Here is a 19949-nt window from a genome sequence, read left to right on the forward strand (position 1 = left end):
GTCCCACTGTTGCCCTCATCCCCTCTACCTCTTCCTTTGTCCTAGAACTTCAGGGCTGATTGCTATGCTTTTTCCCTTCCCCCTGCTTTCCCAATTCTCCCTGAAGTCTAATATGATATCCCATCTCCTAACTTCTAGCTCACAATCAATGCTGAGCTCCTCTCCATTGGATGGTGTCCCTTCCCTGAGAACCTTTGCACTGTCCCCCAACAAGCGAGTGATTCCGGGCTCCTCTCTCCCTGTGTCCCCCTTAATATCTGCAGCCTCTTCCTTCCTGCTCCTCTCTAGTTCTGCCACCTTTCTCATCAGCTGGGCAGTGGCGTGTCTGGCCTGTGCCAGCTCTAACCTTAATTCCCCCACCCCCTTTCAAAACAGTGTTTTAAAGCCCTCTAGCACCAATCACCATCCAATAGGAAAAGAGGAACCGCTGGTTGTTCAGGGGCCTTTCTGGTGGAAGCCTTCTTGCTGTGGGGAACACTGCAGGTCAGTAAACAGCTGTGACTCATAACTCTTTACTACCAGTGGACCGACAGTGAGAGCAGTGTGTTTATCACTGAGAGCACCCCACAACAATAACCCTGTTTCACTCGTGTACTAGCAGGATAATGATATTTATGAATAAATCCTTGGTGGGCTAGGGGCCTACCCCTTCCTCCTATACCTGCCCTCACTGGTGGTGTAGTGAGCCTCTTATGCCAAACCTAATTCCCAGGTGGACTAGTGGCCCCATAACCAATATTCCAAATCTTTGTGGTCCAGTGGTATATTCCCTGGTTGTCCATCATAGAATGTGCACCCTCCCTCTTAGTCCCCCCAATACCCGTCCGGTAGGGTGCCCTCATGGGTCACCCAATGAGCATGGTAGCCTGCGGGGTCGGATCTTGCCTAATAAAAGCCTCCATGAGGGTCGTCATGGGCTCCTATTTCCCCTTGTCGCTACTGTGGATCGCCTTACAGCTCCTTGCTGCCTCTACTCTCATCATCTGTAATTGTAATAGTAATTGGTTATTTATAACGTGCTTCCAGAGGTTTCTAAGCGGGACCCGGGGATCGAACCTGTGTTGCTCCGTGTCGTCTTGGTTCCAAGGCAATCACGTTTCCCCTGAGCTATCCTGCAGGCCCTCAGCTAGCTGTTGCACTGGCAATGAAAAGGGAGAGGAAAAGAGAAACACAATTCCTTGCCAGGCCGTACTTGGAAGGGAAAGACCTCTCCGGTCCCGGCAAGCACCTTATGGGAACCCTTATATCAGGTGCGGGTACCAACATCATCATGCCGTGTACATACAAGACCACACTATGGAGAGACAGGACCACCCGATGCCACTAGGGCCTTCCTTCTTCCCCCACACAAACCTCCCGGAGTGATGGATCGCCTGGTCCTCGGGGACATTCCGTGCATAGTAAATGAGCAGGGGTCCCCATAGGGAGGGGAGCATCTCTGTGCTCTACTAGCCCACATGGGCGAGAAGCTTGTACAGAAAGGCAGCAGGGACACTGGATCATTGCACCCTCCTCCTCTGACGCATGTAGAGAGGCCGTGGACGTGGGAAAGGCAGGGGGAAGACAGGTCATAGTGAAGGTAAGGAGGACACAGTGATTGGAGAAAACTTTCCAGAAGATCTAGGGGTGGGAGGAAAGGGATAATGATTTAGCAAGTGGAGGGAACATCCAATACACTTCTATCTCGTGTGTGAGGACACCCACTGTATACAATTCTGTTGTCTGCAGTATTTACAACAGCCGAACCCCTCCATCACTATCAAATACCTACAACAGTTAGCCTCTGGGAAGAGGAAGTACTCTTGCTATCTGTGCGGCGCTATGCGCGAGGTCCTGCCACAAGAGTAGTAGTATGTCGAAGAAGTAACCTAGGGATAGGTTCTATTCACCTAAATATGTACCAGAAGGAAGGCCTGAGGGTGGGGTGTTTCCCTGAAAACCCCAGGAAAAAGAAGCGCTTGCAGTAAGGATAACATGCCTACATGAAAAGGACCATGAATGAAGGGGAGAAATACTTGTTACCAACAAGAGAATCCTGAGTGAACCAGAGGCTGTGGAGAGACCAAAAGAAACTGGTACTAAGTCACTTTCCCGACACCATTATGATCGCTTTAGAAAGACCGATTACATTTGAATATCCAGTCTTTTTTTTGTTTTTTTTATTTATTTGTACATTTTACACAAGAACAGTTAATCATCAATAATAAATAACCAAAAACGATATAAATACATACATACAAAGCCCAACCGTCTCCCGTGCCACATACCTTATTCTCTGCGATACCCCAGTCCTCTATGTGAGCCCGTCATCTTTGGACAACAGATGCTCCATGCGATGCACAGGAGTGTCCCCGCAGGGGCTGACAGGCGTGGCCAGGAGAGGGAAGTCACGGGAATTAGGTACGAGGTTTTTTGTGTGAATGTGTGCGTGTGTGAGAGTGTCTGTGAGGGAGAGGTGGGAGAATGTTTGTAGTGGGGAAGGGAGGGCAGGAGTCTGGGGAGGTGGGAAAAAGTGTGTTTGCGTGAATGGCGGGGAATGTGTTGGGATAGGAAGGGCACGGCAGGGGATGGAAGGATGTTTCGGGGGTGAAATCCCCCGATTTACTAGAAATCCTGCAAGCACTCCTGCAAGCACGGGAGAGGGTGGGGGTCGTGGTGCAATATGGGATATTTCACCCAAATGAATCCGTCTTTTTTGTGTTCAGCCTTCAAAATGTGGAAATATCAAATTGAACCAGAACATTGCGAGAGAACCCAAGGTTGGGGAGAGACCTAAGACGATTGATGTGCTTTGTGGAGCACACAGATGTGTTATGTTAAGTTGATCTATACTGTGCACCGCTGCCATTCTCATGGTTTCCGGGCACTCTCTTGGCTCAGTAAGTTAAAGTGGGTAGGGTTGACTCAGGACATGGGTTGTGCTCACCTGTTGATGTGTGTAGAACCAGGAGTGTGTCTCTGTGAGTGTGCTTTCTGGGTGTCTTTTATTTTGTACACTGGATGCGTATTGTTTCCAGATGAGCGGCGTACAGTGTTTGTGTTGTTGGGTGTTAGAGGCTATTGGGGCCTGTGAGTTGGTTTTTAAAGCGATGCGCGGTTTGGAGGTTTTAAGTGAGTGGTGTGAGAAGGTGGTAGGGAAAAGGAAATGGTTAGTACTTTTTTGGGTAGTAGCTGGGTATTGGGCAGCAATGCTTTTGTTTTTTTTCTTTGGTAGGGCATTCACCTTTTCATTGGCGTGCGATAAAATTGATGGGACAGGACTAAAACGAGAGTCCTAAAGAGTCTGTGCTGACCATAGAGCCTGCAGAAGGCTCTCTGGTCAGCAGTCAGGAGAGGACTGGACTGAAACACATCTGGCGCATGTTCATTTCCCAGAATACTCATCGATGTTGAAGATTGAGGTCTTTGAACAACGTTGTTGGTAGCATTAGAGAAGTCTTTTGTTGTAGTATAAGGTTATGTGGGGGGGGGGTAAAAGCCGCTCACAAAGATGAGGTTTGAACTTTGTCTGGCCATTACCTTTGAACTATGGTTATTATCATAGAGCTTCCGTTGAGGGGCAGAGATGTGTAAGCATAGGCTCAAGAATGTTATGTGTAAAGGCATGTCACCCTCTGGTGCAGGCAGCACTTACAAAGCCCCACTTTTAGCCCATTCCAGCCACTAGTTTATTGAGCAGTTCCTCATTCTTTCTAGAATACTCCCCAAGTACCTACAGGTGTTCAAACAGCTCAAGAGCTTCTATTGTAAATGTGAATAAAATGCAATGAAGCTGCAGTTGTGTGGTAGGTTGCGTCATTGCGTGCCCTCCCTACAGGCCCCATAAGGGAACTTCCATAATAAACGTCTTCCAATCGAGCGCCAGGCGGTGGCTAGGCAAATCCCTAAAGCACATGTGCAGGCACACGGGCTAACACATTCCTTTTCCTGAAAGGGACCAGGCTTTCTTTCGGGGTCAAAAACACAAGGTCTCACGTAATCCCTTGCATGTCCTACATTCCATGAGACGATGCCCAACAAAACCATGCAAACTCTAATGAACATTGAGAGTCCGAGCTAGAAAATGTGGGGTAATTCACAAACATAGCCTCAAGCTAACATAAAGGAAAGAAACACAACGGTGCAGCAGGGCGGGCCCTGAATACACACTGATGGAGGTCCTGGGACCTCAATTCTTCCATCAGATCACCATTGAACACACGCATCTATTTATTGTTCAAATGATTGCACTGAGATTCATAAAAGCGTGCCATGCCACCCATGCCATGCCACCCATGCCATGCCACCCATGCCACGCCACCCATTCCTACCCAGCTCGCCATGTTACCATAGCACCCCACCACCACTCCACATCCAGAAACGTCTTTATAGGAGGGCAAAGGGGGTATTTGCCCCAGGCTCTCACCTTGGAGGGGGGCACCACACGGCTGCCCGAGTTAAAGAAGTTAGTTCCCATTATTCGCCAAACCTAAATAGCACACGTCAGGATATGTTATGCTATGCTGAGGAGGTTCTAAACCTATTGCCTGTCTGTTGTTGACAAATAAATTCCACTCTGATCAATTCAATTCATCCTGCAATGCTTTCTGTGTTCACTGTGGTAATCATAGGGTGTGCGTTTACTTAGTTCACATAGTTTTACGGCACAACTCCAGTAGCATTCTCCCCTTTCTCTGGAGGTTATATTGATCATGTGCAAGAGCCAAAGGTGAAATGCTTATTGATAAATGTGAGTGCTGCAATGGCTCAGAAGATAGCTCAGGGGGTTACGCACTCACTGCAGAGATCTGTGTTAATATGCAAGATTACAATACCAAATTCCAGCAAGAGTGACTCAGTCTATTCTATGTCTGGACTTAATAAACCTGCACATGAAGAAAACAAAAGCATAGATGCACAATATCCAGAGGCCACTCAAAATGAGCTAACCATTTCCTTTTCTCTACCAGCCTCCCTCGCCACACACATATCACATCTGCCCAGATGGCCAGTGAACCACCCTGCTCTGCTGCAACACCAAAACCGCACATCACTCCCAAACCAACTCACAAACCCCACATATAAAGTAATATGTACTTTGTTCTGTATTATCAGCAATGTACCTGCATCAGATAGTGGTTGCTTAAAAACAAACGTAGCATCAGTGTGATAAATGTCTAGAAATTGGATTATTCAGATGGGGAGTTGCACAAACCAAGCAGCCACCTCCAATGATGAGCAGTCCAGGGAGAGGGTAGTCCGGAGAGAGGGTAGTCCGGAGAGAGGATTAGGTATGGAACCAAAGCATTCATGCTTGTATCCTGGCTCTGCCAGCAGAAGGCACAGGGATCCTGGAAAAATCATCATTTCACTGACATCACTGTCTGTGCTCTCCTCTGTGAAAGGTTTTGCCTTCTCACATGCTGGTGGCATTGTTTAGCTCATCATCTGATCTTTCTTTTTATTCAGGCGATTTGAGTGGAAGAGGTTCTAGACAGAAGAGGACGGAACACGTATTGCTGGCCTCTGGCAAGCATATTTTAAGGTCTGCTCATTTGACAGGTTTATAAATAACAATTTCACAAGCCTGCATTTCAGGCATATTTAAAGCTGTAAAATGCAATTAAGAAACCCAGATAAAATCACATGAATTAGTAGGCTGGTACTTGTTTACTTCCCTTGATAATGGAGACAATGAAGCTAGAATCATTCCCATTTTGCAGACTATTTTTTTATTAACATTCTGTTCATGTTGGCTTATGTGACTTGTGTACTTTCCTATAAAATGGGATTATTTTAAATAATGGAAAGAACTGGGGAAAACAGGGGTAAAGTTCAGAAATTGCAGAGTGGGTGCAAATCCCAGCATCAGCTCTTAACCAACGTGTGATCCTGGCCATCCCATTGAATCTCATATTGCCTAACTTGTCAAAATTGCCAGTCAGCAAACCTTTCAAAATCATCGCCCTTCAGGGAGAATTTGTTCTCAGGGTATGTACTTCAAAAAGCCTCACGCATGGTTTCACTGGCTAATGTGCTGCTTCCTCTATAAAAGTGAGCATTGACATATTGCACATCACAGGTACTTGTTCCTTTGCTCTCTAACGGCAACACTGCTTGCAAACCATGTCCCTCTTCTAATCGCAGTCCGGATGCAGACACCTTTGCAGTATCTTCTAATATTCATCCACTATCTTTCCTACAGAATGTGTTGCTTTCTCCTTACTTCCAATTGGTCACCTGGATGCATGCTTGAGCACTTTTGCATTCTCTGAGGCAGCTTATCTGAGTCATCTGTTTATTCTGGATTATGAGCATCTTTTTCATACGACATGTGTCTTGCGTTTACGCTATGGCCGGTGTACCTTCACCCTGGCTGCTATTGATGAAAAGTGCCCTGTACTGATACTAGAACACTACCCCTGTCGTGGACTGCTAATGTTGCCCTTGAAATGCTACTTGTTTATCATTCTGATTGCAGCAAGAATGAAGAAGGCAAGGGAAACGGAACGAGAGTACCCATACTTATTGCGATTGTTGAGAGGCAGCAAATCAAGCTCTGGGTTGTGATCGCAATGAGGGGGGCATGACCAGATATTCTGGATCCCTTCATTCATTTGGTTCGGTGGAGGGGGCCCTCAAAGATGTCCTTGCCCCAGCCTCCAAAATTGCTTAAGATGGCCATGTCCACACCAAGACACCACCACATCACCACATCGTTCCACATCACAGTACCACCCACCACTCCACATCACACCCCATTTCCACAGCCCATTCCACATGAAGACACACCCACATTACACCCCCACTCCACACTACAACTCTATGCTTCCACTCCAGACTACTGCGTCACTCCATCCCCCACCCTAGTCACAACACTCCCCCTCCACCACACCGCTCCACCCTGCCTCAATGCTTCACCTCACTACCACTTCACTTCACTGTAGCTACCACCACACTCAACCCATGCTTTAACCCACCCCACTCTAACTCCATGCCCCAACTCTACATCTGCTCCACCAATGCACCTGTCAATCCCTACCCCCACCCTACCCTCTGCCCCACTCTATTTCCTGCCCCATTGTAATACCTCCCCTTTTCACCACTGCCCCACCTTACTCTACCACACTCACCATTCCAGACCCACTCTACTACTCTACTACTTACCCACCCATCTCACCCCACTACACCCACCCAGCTTTACTTAGCTCTCTACCCCTACCCACCCACTGTTAGTGCTTTACCTACCCGCCCTTTGTACCCCTGCCCCCTCATCCACCCATTATCACCCCTCTACCCCAATTTCTAACCCTCTGCCCCCACCCACTCTTTCTCATCCCTATGCTCCCCCACCCACCCCTCTGCCCCCAACCACCTGTCGTTCCTTACCCTCTACCAGCATACACATTTCAGGACCAGGCACTAGACTAAACACCATATCACCTGAGGCCATAGAGATGTCACCAGTCTGGTTGATGCTGAATGATTGAGATCATTTTTGGGGTTTGCAGAATTTCATGTGTGCTTTGTCAGATCCTTTACACATATATGAGAGGCGCACCAGCAAGGTTCATGGACTATGTAGGTCTTTCCTTTCAAATGTGGCAACCGGCTCCACATAGCTACTCTAAGCTCTTGCTCTGCTGTCAAACATTCCTCTGACATCTGCCACCTCCTAGAAGACCTTGACCTGGATGTCCTCGCTCTCACTGAGACATGGTTCACGAACAGCTCTGTCACCAGTTTTGGCACCCTCCTACCTGAGGGCTACAAGATCCTCTCCGAGCCCAGAACCGACCGGCCCAGAGGTGAGTGGCCCTGAACTTTCCAGAATGGGTCCCTGCTTCTGTCATTCCCACGCAGGCCTGCTCCTCAATTGAATGCCTAGTCTTCAGGCTCTCTATCTCTCCAGGCCTCTCTCTGACTGTGGCCACCATCTACAGCCACCTGGCCAGGTCACCTTTTCCTACCTCTCCTCTTCTCTCTTTGCCTCAACCTCTCAACTTCTCTTCCTCAGAGACCTCAGCATCCACCTGGATGCTTCTAATCCCTCTTCTGGGCTCTTCCGCAACCTATGCGGCACGCTCTCCCTTTCCATTCTATCCTCTGGTACGACACACTCTGCTGGACACGACTTTGCTGCTCTCATCTCCTCAGACATCCCCCTCTCAAACCCTCTCACTACTCTTCTCTCTTAGACTGACCCCTTCTTGCTCTCCTCTCAACTGAAACTTCTTGCAGCTCTAGCCAAGCCTACCCCAGACCTGCCACCTCCCTTCTCGGTCATTGGGCCCATGAAGCGAGTGTCAGTGGATGCCTTTGCCTCTACTTTCTCTACTCCTACTACTCCTGCCGCTTACTCGCACACTGACACAGCCCTCTCTATTCCAACCTGCATCTTTCTATCTCCTACACTCTGGACATCCTTGCCTTGTCATGAGAATTCATCTGAAGCCTACCTCCAAGTGCAACTCTTGGTATGACTCCGACCTCACCGCCCTGAAACGTAGGTGCAGGATGGCTGACATGAAGTGGAGGGCTTTGAGCGCATTCTCTGACAAACTGGCCTGCCGCTGGCTCCAAAGGAATTGCAGACTCTCTGTCCTTTCCAAGAAGTGAGTCCATATCCAAGCCCACATCAATGCGGCCTCTCACACGGCCAAACTCTTTTAAATCTGCAAGGAGTTGGGCCGATCCTACTGCAGTGTCCACCTCTCCTGTTCCCTCCCAGCCCCTCTCTGCGGCTATGGCCTCCCATTTCACTACTAAAACTCAGGACATCCTATCCTCGCTTTCCTCTTCCCCTCCCTCTACCTCTCTCAGGCCCTGTTTTGCCGCCTCACCCTCTCCTCTTCATTTTTCCTCCTTCTCTCTGACAACACCTGACGATGTCTCTAGGCAAGTCCAATTTATGAAAGTGTCGTCCAAACAGGTGCTCTCCCACTCCTCCAGAAACATCAACGACCACATTTCCACCCTCGCTCCAGCCGTGGCAGATTTCTTCAATCACTGTTTTGCCACTGGATCTTTCCCCTGTCTCCTTAAGCACTCCCTTGTGCAACCCGTCCTAAAAAATCCATCTGCCAATCCTACATGTCCGGCAAACTTTTGCCCGATTTCTATGACTCCTATCCTGGGCCAACTACTGGAAAAGATGCCATCTCCCAGCTTTGCCTCCACACTGAATCTGTTGGCTGCCTCCATGACCATCAGCCTGGCTTCAGAGCAGCCAGAGGCACTGAAACTGCTCTCCTGAACACCTGTGAAGATCTGCTCTCTAACCTTGACTCCAGGTCTCCCTCTGCCCTCATCCTCCTTGACCTTCCCACTGCTTTCGACACGGTCAACCATGCCACCCTGATCACCCGGCTCTGTGTGAACCTTGGCATCATGGAACAGGCCCTGGCATGGCTGACCACCTTCTTCCTGGACGGTCCCTCGCTAGTCCAACTTGGGTCCTTTATCTCCACCACCTCTCTCTCCACTTGTGGTGTCCCCCAGGGCTCTATCCTCTCACCCTAACTACTCTTCAGTGTCTATCTGGCCCCTTTGGCCCAATTGATCTCCACCTTCTCTTCTAACTTTGAGTGTTATGCAGATGACACTCAGCTCTCTTTCAGACTTTGCTCCGCCTCCTCTACTCCCTCGCTCATTCCTGACTGTCTATCAGCGATTTGGGATTGGTGCGCCACCAATGATCTTTGCCTTAATGCCAGTAAGATGGAGATTCTTATCATTGGAACCCCTGCTCCTGCTTTCCCTCTCACTCTGGCCGCCATCCTTGGGCCCTCTTCCGTCTCCTTCCAGTGAGGCAGAAAACCTTGGTGTCATCTTCGACTTCACTCTCGTTCTCTCCTCACATCACAGACCAAGGCCCACTTCCATCTGCACCATCTCAGAGGTATTCGACCCTTTCTCACTTTCCCCCAGAAGCTCACTGTCTCCAGAGCCCTGGAGGCTGGACTCCTGCAACAGCGACTTTCTCAATCTGTCTACCTCTACTCTTCGCCCCCTGCAAGTGATCCAGAACAGGACTGGGAGACCTATTCTCCGCCTCAAGCCCAGGTACTGCATCTCTCCTGCCCTGAAATCTCTCCACTGGCTCTCGGTGGCTGAAAGGATCAAGTTCAAGACCCCCTGAATTGTCCACAAGGCTTTCTGAGGCCGGGTCCCCACTACATCCAACTCTCTCTTCCAAAATACCTTCCTTCTCGAGCCCTTCGCTTAGCCAGCTCCAGCTCAGGGTCAGATGCTTCTCCTGGCAGAGTGTGGGTGGTAGATTTCTCTGCTCTGCGGGTGTCTCCCTCTGAAAGGACCTCCCTGTCCCTCTCAGAGTTGAGCTGGACCACCTCAAGTTCCAGAAGCAGCCTCCTTTTCTCCTCTGCCTTCTCTCTCTCGCTCCCTTGCTAACATACCTGTCTGCTGCAATGGCTGGGTCCTTGGTTTCCTCAGAGTCTCACTGGTTACCAGGCACCTAGACGACCAGTCTCCCATTGCACTGCCTCCTGGCCTTTCAAGCACTTGGGGGCTGTAACCCCTACACCTCCCCTGCCTCCTTAACTTGGCTGCATTTACTCAGAGCCATGTTGCCCTGATCCCATTTCCCTTCTCTCCCTTGCACTTCCCCCTCTCCTTGTCCCCGCACTTGCACGATCAGAATGACACAAGGCCTTGTAGGATTGTTTGCATTGTCCTCCCTGTGTCTTGTCTCCCTTAACTTGTGGCACCTAGAAACACTTGTGTACAGGCGTGTTCTAAAGGCCATAGCATATCATATAATGTCTTCCCTTTTCGCTCCTTATAAAGGCCAAGATATGTTGAGTTTCTGTTTTATAAGAGTGTCACGCGCCCTGCGTGAGTACTCCTTAATGTTGGTGAGCCAGTCCTTCGGCAAGGCGTATTGAGCCGAAGCGGGAGTGTCCCTTACTATACCTCTGACCTACTATTCTCCTTACTTGTATGAACTTGTTTCCCCCTCATTTGGCCTCTGCGTCTCCGCTACACTCCATCTCAATGCTTGAGACTCTCTTTTACTCCTGCATGTGAGGGGGTGATAAGGATGTCAGTGCTTATGGTTTGTGAGATCCCTGCACACATTTCATCCTCATTTCACAAGGCTATGGTTCAAACCAGGGGCCGGTCGGGTGTCTATGGCCCTGATTCTGATGGCCAGTGAATGGGCCACAAAAAACAACATTCCCCCTCCAGATCCTTCCTCCACTATTCTGAGGTCCCGATTCTGAGGCACTTTTTTAAATAGCGCAATTTTCAGCACCAATATGAAAGTGCTGGACTCGCACTTCCTTTCCACTCCATGTGTCCGAGGTCTCAGGAGGGTGGCTCAGGGGCAACGTGCTCGCCTTGGAAGCAAGACGATACGGAGTAAAACAGGTTTGATCCCCGGGTCCGTGCTTAGAAACCTCTGGGTATTAAGCGTGTTATAAATAACCTATCATGTCAGCACCTTACGGCCGGACAAAGGGTCTTAGTGGGTATTGGGTAATATTATCCCCATGAATAATGTTGCCATACATATAGTCACCGGAAAACGGCATAGGCAACATTATTTATGGGGATAAATTATGGGCGAAATGTGAGCGGGGGTGTCCCGCATGCCTTTTGAAAAAATATGGGGTTTGCAGGGCTATCCCACGCAGGTTCCACAGGGTAATATAACTGCAACAAAAAGGTGCGCTTCTTGCATGGCGATATTTTTGCAGGGATGTTATCACATGGAACCTCCTAGAGACCACAAAAAGTGGAAAGCTGATTGTATGTGCTGATTCTGATAAAACCAGGGTCACTTTTGCACCTAAAAGGTGCTAAACTATGGGACCCGTGAGGTGTCGTTCATGGAGGGAAAAGGCAACATTCCTACCAACGTTTCTATTTTAGATTCAGTAAATGCTAAACCATATTTAGGCCACAAGAAGCAGCTGCATTATAAAATGAGCACCCTGTCCCAAAGCTCCGGGACACATTTCTACTATACAGGAAGTGCTGGCATGGGGTGCACGTGAGCTGCAGCTGGGCAACACTTCCGGTGCAGTCGCTAGAAACGTGTCTCTGAAGCTTCTATTTGGCACAACTGAGCAGATTATCAAAGCTTTGCACTGGTGCAAAAAAAGTGCAGCTAATGAATTAAGCACCAACTTTCCTGCTTAGAGAATTGGGAATAGAGCACACAGGCTTAGCCCCATTGTGTATTATCTAAACATGTTTTCACAAGGGCAAAAAGGAAACATGCAGTTTTTTTACTATGTTTGATGAGTAACATGAAAAGAAATGTCGGAAACGATTTATTTTTAGGCTATGCAGCAAGCATAGCACAAAAACAAGATGATTTATTTGTGCCCCAGTGCAAATGTGTTTAGATAATACTGATTGTGACAAAACCTCTTTGCGCCATTCTAAATTATCAAAGCATTTGCTCACTTTTTTAGAGCTTGTGCAAACGTTTGATAATCCGGCCCCAGGTGCTCTGCACGTGCTAACCCTGCAGAACGGCATGGAAGGATTTGGTGAGGAGACTGTTGGATATTCGCGCCACTTCCCACACAGCGATAAAGTGGTGGGTGGGGGGAGATGTCATCCGGTCAGAGGTGTAAAGCCACCTAACATTGCATGCTTCATCCACACGGGCCCCCGGGCCTGATTCTGAGGCCCGGCGAATGTGCCGTAATATTCCAACACTCTGCCCACCTAAAATGTCCTCTGCCACTCTAAGGTTGACAGGAGGAGTGGGGGGCAGGTGCTGTAAAACATCATTGAAGAATGCTGTAAAATGCTGGCAGGAGGGGCGCTGCTGGGTTAGCATGTGCAGAGCACACACAATGTCTAATCCCTACCTCAGACCCATGTCTCCATTACCAGAAGTGGCACTCTGGGCCTGATTCTGAGCTTGCGCTAAAGGTAGTGTGGAAAGCCGGCATTCTCCCCTCCAGTTTCCAGCACCCCCCTTCTGAGGCGGGTGGAAGGATTGGAGGAGAGCTGTACTGCTTACCTGCAGCACAAGCTGCTAAAATATATACTTGTGGGAGAAACCTGTGGGCGACAGTGGCCCTGTGAGCATTTCCTAAAGACAGGCACTTTTATCATTTGCAAAAGTGTCCTTAAGCTTTCAGTAAATTAGAAAAGTGCTGCTGCAGTCTGGGAAATACTTTACTAATGAAGGGAAAATGTGTGAAGTAGAGGTTAACGGCGCCCCACCCACCAGAAACCCTCCCTGCTCCTGCACCCTCCACCTCACACTGTGCTTGTAACAGTCCGGCATCCTGGTGCTCTTATTGTATTAGACTGGTCTCTACTGCCATCTTGTGGCCAACCTATGATATACGTTTGAAGATAATCTGATTCCAAAGAGTGCAGCAAGAAGGCCGCCTCACCGCATCCATAGCCACACCTCACGGGGTTCTGTTTGTTTTTTTTTTTTTAGTATAGCACTCCAGACCCAGGGGTAAATGGGCGTTTACGGACAGGTTGTAGTTTAGCTCCTATTTTTTCAGGTGCAAATATGCCATTGGGCTGGCAGAGTGTGCTGGCACTGGTGGCTCTGTGGTTGGCCTGGTCACTAGGGCTGTTGCCAAGCCGTCAAGTGAGGACGTGACATATGAACCAAATTGCCAGATAATATCCCAATCCACCACTTTTTAAATCCAGGGGAATCGGGTGCATTGCAGAATAGTACCCCTCCTTCACAGAACACAACTCTACTTGCTTTGCCTGCACCTCCCATTCGGCCCTCGGTGGTTTACATTCCCTCTATACCTTTATGCAATTTGTGAATCACAGGTGTGATTCCTGGCAGGGCAGACTCACCCTTTCATCCTTCTGAGGTTTACAACTTGAGTACTTTTGAGTTGGCAATCATAACATCTGTTACACACTGCTCTACAAATCAGCAACGCGGTGGGACGAGCTAAACGTGCAGAACACCTTTTGCTCCCAATTTTACGTGACTGTGAAAACGTTATTATTTCTTTGTTGTGTAATTGGCCAGGCAAGGTTTATATCAATGTTTAAGGTACGAAAGCAGAACGAAAGGGACAAGGTATCACATGATGTGGTGGGAGGTTTACGGTTGCGGTCAGGCTGAGACAGGATACGAGGAGAATTGGAGAGAAAAAGAAAGGAAATATGGAAAGGAGGGGAGGGAGGATTAGGGTTATTAGAATCATTACAATAACAGCTAAATAAATGCATAGAGAGAGAAACAAGCATTGGCCAAGCCAACAGTGCAGTTCTTTAAATAGGGAGACATGGTTTGCTAAATCAAGTGTTGTTAACCTTGCAACATTGATCCAATACAATGATGTACAAAACATTCAATATCGCGCCTAGAAACACGTGTGTACAGGTGCGTTATACATGCCACATCATATCATATATCATATCAACATATGTTTGCCAGGCCCTGCCATAATATCACCACTTGGGCATAACATGGCAACAGCTGGCCAATGGGTGAGAACCTGAGAATATGAGGGCAGTTCCAGTGAAATGCCTATCTGATACCTATACACAAGCTAAAACTCTTGGCTTTGCCAGAGGTCTTTTTTATGAGGACATCTGTGCAAGGAACAGATTTGAATACACAAGTATTCCATGTAAATCAAATTGTTGAAAATACATACTTGATTATGATCGTGGTATTACATCAGTAGCTCATTTAAAGCAGGAATTATTATTTTTTATTTTATTTTGTACGATTTATGGTTTACAATTAAAACCTTTCACCAATTTCCAGATAGACAAATAAATAAATAAGACTTCAGAACACATATATCCAATACAGTGCAGTTGTCCAAGAGATATAGGAAAAGGCCATCTAGACCATTATCAAATCTAACCTTAAGAGGCTTGATTTTGCAAACATTCTAGCAAAGCAAATATTTCCTGTATTAAATGTATCAGGTCCAGTGACAAAGAAATTTGCTCCCCCTGCAATAGAATAATCCACCACTGTTCAGCCGCAATCGACGGTTGCTCATTGACAAAGTTTCCCAGCCACTTAGCCCTGATTTCGAGGGGGGGTCCACTCCCCAACCTCACCTCCACCACCTATTTTTTAGTATTCAGGAACTCCACAACCACTTATCTTCCCTTTGCAACCCCCCCCCCAAAAAAAAATCGATTACCTTGTTTGTAATTTCATTCACGTTTAAAATGCAGTCGTAGAAATGACAGGCGATGGAAATACGTTATACTGAGTGGTGGGGGAGGGCGGTGACCTCCTGTCAGAGGTGCAAAGCCACCTAACATTGGCGCAGCACAGTATGCTTCATCCACACCCCCCTGGCCTGATTCTGAGGCCCGGCGAATGTGCCGCAATATTCCAACACTCTGCCCACCTAAAATGTCCTCTGCCACTCTAAGGTTGGCAGGAGGAGTGGGGGGCAGGTGCCGTAAAACATCATTGAAGAATGCTGTAAAATGCTGGCAGGAGGGGCGCTGCTGGGTTAGCATGTGCAGAGCACACACACTGTCTAATCCCTACCTCAGACCCATGTCTACATTACCAGAAGTGGCGCTCTGGGCCTGATTCTGAGCTTGTGCTAAAGGTAGTGTGGAAAGCCGGCATTCTCCCCTCTAGTTTCCAGCACCCCCTTCTGAGGCGGGTGGAAGGATTGGAGGAGAGATGTCCTGCTTACCTGCAGCAGAAGCTGCTAAAATATATCCTTCTGGGAGAAGCATGTGGGCGCCAGAGGCCCTGTGAGCATTTCCTAAAGACAGGCACTTTTATCATTTGCAAAAGTGTCCTTAAGCTTTCAGTAAATTAGAAAAGTGCTGCTGCAGTCTGGGAAATGCTGTATTTACGAAGGGAAATGTGAGAAGTAGAGGTGAACACTGTGCTTGTAACAGTCCGGCATCCTGGTGCTCTTATTGTCTTAGACCGGTCTCTGCTGCCATCTTGTGGCTGAGCTATGATATACGTTTGAAGATAATCTGATTCCAAAGAGTGCATCAATGCATTCCTAACCACACCTCACGGGGTTCTGGAGTTTAGCGCCTATTTCTTCAGATGCAAATATGCCAGTGGGCTGCCAGAGTGAGCTGGCACTGGTGGCTCTGTGGTTGGCCTGGTCACTAGGGCTGTTGCCAAGCCGTCAAGTGAGGACGTAGACAGATGAACCAAATTGCCAGATAATATCCCAATCCACCACTTTTTAAATCCAAGCGAATCGGGCGCATGGCAGAATAGTACCCCTCCTTGACAGAACACAACTCTCCTTGCTTTGCCTGCACCTCCCATTCGGCCCTCGGTGGTTTACATTCCCTCTATACCTTTATGCAATTTGTGAAACTCAGGTGTGATTCCTGGCAGGGCCGACTCACCCTTTCATCCTTCTGAGGTTTACAACTTGAATACTTTTAAGTTGGGCAATCATACCATCTGTTACACACAGCTGTACAAATAAGCAAAACGGCGAGACCATGCGATACATTAAATGGGTTATTATTTCTTCCCTGTGTAATTGGCCAGGCAAGGTTTATATCAATGTTTAAGGTACAAAAGCATAACGAAAGTCAGGCTGAGTCAGGATAAGAGGAGAATTGGAGAGAAAAAGAAAGGACATAAGGAAAGGAGGGGAGTGAGGATCAGGGTTATTAGAAAACATTGCAATAACAGCTCAAAAATGCACAGAGAGAAAAACAAGCATTGGCCAAGCCAAAAGTGTTGCCCTTTAAATAGGGAGATATGGTTTGCTAAGTCAAGTGTTTTTAACATTGCAACATTTATCTAATACAATTATGTCCAACACATTCAATATTGCACCTAGACACACTTGTGTACAGGCGCGTTATACATGCCACATCATATCATATATCATATCAACACATGTTTGCCAGGCACTGCCATAATATTAGCACTTGGCCATAACATGGCAACAGCTGGAAAATGTTTGAGTACCTGAGAATATGAGGGCAGTGCCTGAGAAAAGGCCCATCTGATGCCTATACACAAGCTAAAACTCTTGCCTTTGCCAGAGATTGTTTTTAGGAGGACATCTGTGCAAGGAACAGATTTGAAGACACACATATTCCATGTAAATCAAATTGTTGAAGATACATACTTGATTATGATTGTTTTAAAGCAGGAATTAAGCCATGACCTTTCAGAAGCGAGGTTAGAAATAAGATTGGCAAGTCCTATCCAGCACAGCGTTTGATGTTATTGTGTGATAGCGCTACCTGAAAGAGCTTCCATAAGGATTTGTTTTGGGAGGGGTGCTGTAGGTAGCAGCTGGGAATGCCCTTGGGATTAATATTCCCATAGGCATTTGTTTGATGTTTAAATGACCAAACAATGCAGATAGGCTGTGCCTCCTCCTTACATACCATCCCCTTCCTATCTGTAATCCAACGCAGCAGCTTCAGAATACACCTGCCAATAGAGTGCCATCCAATACATAGAAATAAAAACATTAAGAAGACTCCTCTTTTGCCATTATGCTGCCTAGACTGTGTAACTCCCTACCCATAAGAACCAGATCCTTGCCTGACATCACTCTTCCAGAATAGCACACACACCTGGCTATTTCCAAGAAGAGTTAATTACTGAACACCTGTGTAACCTGAAGAGGAAATGGCAGCCGCTAGCTCTGAAATGGTGATAGGTAGACAAACAGATCAAGCAAATGACACTTTGGTCAAATGAAGAAAGCCCACTCATGTTAAGAGAAGCTCCAGTATCCAAGATAATGGCAAGCCTGAAAATAACCTCAGGTCCTGGCCCACCCAGACTACATGACCCTAAGCACATGGCACAAAATCAAGCCAGCACAATTCACACTACTCGGGTGCAAACAATGTCCCCAAGCACCACCCAAGGGGAGGAGAGTGCAGTTGTGTTAAAATGCAGCCAACCCGGTTATCCAGAAGCAATCCCTGGAAGACCATGCAGGAGGAGAGCATCCCTATCTGGGAGACCTGGTAACAAGGGTGCAGGAGGCCCAGTCCTAAATATCTTGGTAGGAGAGCTTGAGAGTGGAAGCTGGTAGAAAAAGAGGCTGGTCTGTGATAGGGTAAGGGAATACAATGGAGGGACACTTTGTGATACCGATGGTGGGAGGTACTGGATGTGTGGAGAGAGAGATGCCAGTGTTTTGGCAGAGGGAGATATTTCTGTGAGGTCAGAGGGGGGCTTTGTGCTGTTGGAGGAGGGAGATAGTCCATTGGAGTGTAAGGAGAGGAATATCACCTTAGAAAGGAAAGAAGGAGACATCATCTTGAGATTGAAGAGAGAGATTCTTTGCCTGAGAATGAGATTGAGAAGACAAAGAGAGAATGTGGAAGCAAAAGGGGGAGATACTGTACTTCAGAAGGAGTGCGATTTTGAAGCAGAGAGACATTGAGAAGTAGAGATATATTGAAGTGAGAGAGATCTTGAGACGGAGAGATTGATGAAGAGAGGGAATCTGTGAAGGAGTGTCAGGCTATGCACAATCACTGGAATGGCTCACCTGTGTCTTCTTTTGAGAAGGCTTGCTGTGGTCTTTTCCTTGACGACTTCTCTGTTTGGTGAAGGAATCATGTAGATGGGGGCGAGCCTTCCCAGACGCCACCCTGCCTGGTGGGTGTTTTCTCATGCCCGGTATCCCCTGGAGGGATTGCCAGTACACAGAAAAATCCTCCCAAAAGGAAGGAAAAAACCTGTTACCCAGAAGCCCAAGAGAGTACCCAATTGAGCAGCAGACAGCAGGAAAACAGGATTGAAGTGTTTCCAGGAAGTCCTCAGAGGAAGAAGAGACCAAGCTCTCAGACACCACAAAGCGGTGGAGCAGTACGGGGAACTGGAACAGAGAAGAGAGCATAAGTAAAAATGTACCAGGGCCAAAACAGGAAGGAACGAGGACTCAAGAAAAGAAGTCAGAAGGAACAAAGGAGGATCACAAGAGGAAGCGCTGAGCTGCGTAGCATACAGAATTACTAAATGTTGAGATGCGTTGTCGTGTTCCGGAAAGAACACAGTTCACGGAGTGTCCGAGCTCCGTCAAAAGAAGCGCCAGCCAATCGGGTTTTGCGCAGTTCGCACATGCGTGTTAGACTATCCCGCGTTCAGGCAGTTGCCGGTTCAGAGAATAAAGAATGTTTATGACGTTCTCTGGCTCTGTTTGATCATTCCCTCTGCACTGGAGTTAACCCCCGGTTTCATCCATCGTTTGTAGCACACCTTCATGCCATTTCTCACACAAAGGACAGGGCAATGGCAGCGAGGGTGTGATTCCAGTAAACGCATCCCAAGTCCATAAAACCTCCTGACACCTGCATCGTTGAGGCCGTCACAGGGACCATCACTTTCCACAATGTCAGAAGGTGAGCTAAATGAAGAAGATGCGCGCGGTGCAGCAGCATTTCACCGACCTGGGCCGTTCGATATGAAGAATCAGCCAGCTCTAGGACCTCACTGGGAGAAGTGGATAAGAAGATGCGAAAACTATCTGCACGCACATGACGAAACTGCGCCTTACAAGTTCCCCAGAAGGCTGCTAGTGAATCTAGCCAGAGATGAGGTAGAACACCTCATTCCCACATTCCCGCCAGAAGAAGTTAAGACTTATCCAGACCTCAAGAAAGCACTGAGTGCATATTTTGACCCCCAACGTAACATCGACCATGAAAGACACCTTTTCAACATGACGTGCCAGCTGATGGGCGAATCAATGTACACCTTTGCAAGTCGTCTTCGCAAATTGGTGGCGCACTGCAAGTTTAACACATTCTCGAATGAAGAGACCATTTCACTGAGAATCATAGGAGGATGTTTGTCATTGTCATTTAGGAAAAAGTAGTCCGAGAACCTCTCCGGTTAGCTATCATATTGCAAATGGCCAGGACAGAGTCCAGGGTGGACGTGCAAGCTTCTCAGATTGAAACCTCGAAAGCACCTAGGAAAGAGTGACTCTATCAAATATCGTCATCGGCCCGAGGGGGACCCGCTGCCAGACAGGTGTCCAGATGATCTGCAT

The sequence above is a fragment of the Ambystoma mexicanum genome, chromosome 3p (genome assembly GCF_040938575.1).
Source record: "Ambystoma mexicanum isolate Mex_15411 chromosome 3p, UKY_AmexF1_1, whole genome shotgun sequence".
In the NCBI taxonomy this organism is placed as follows: Eukaryota; Metazoa; Chordata; class Amphibia; order Caudata; family Ambystomatidae; genus Ambystoma; species Ambystoma mexicanum.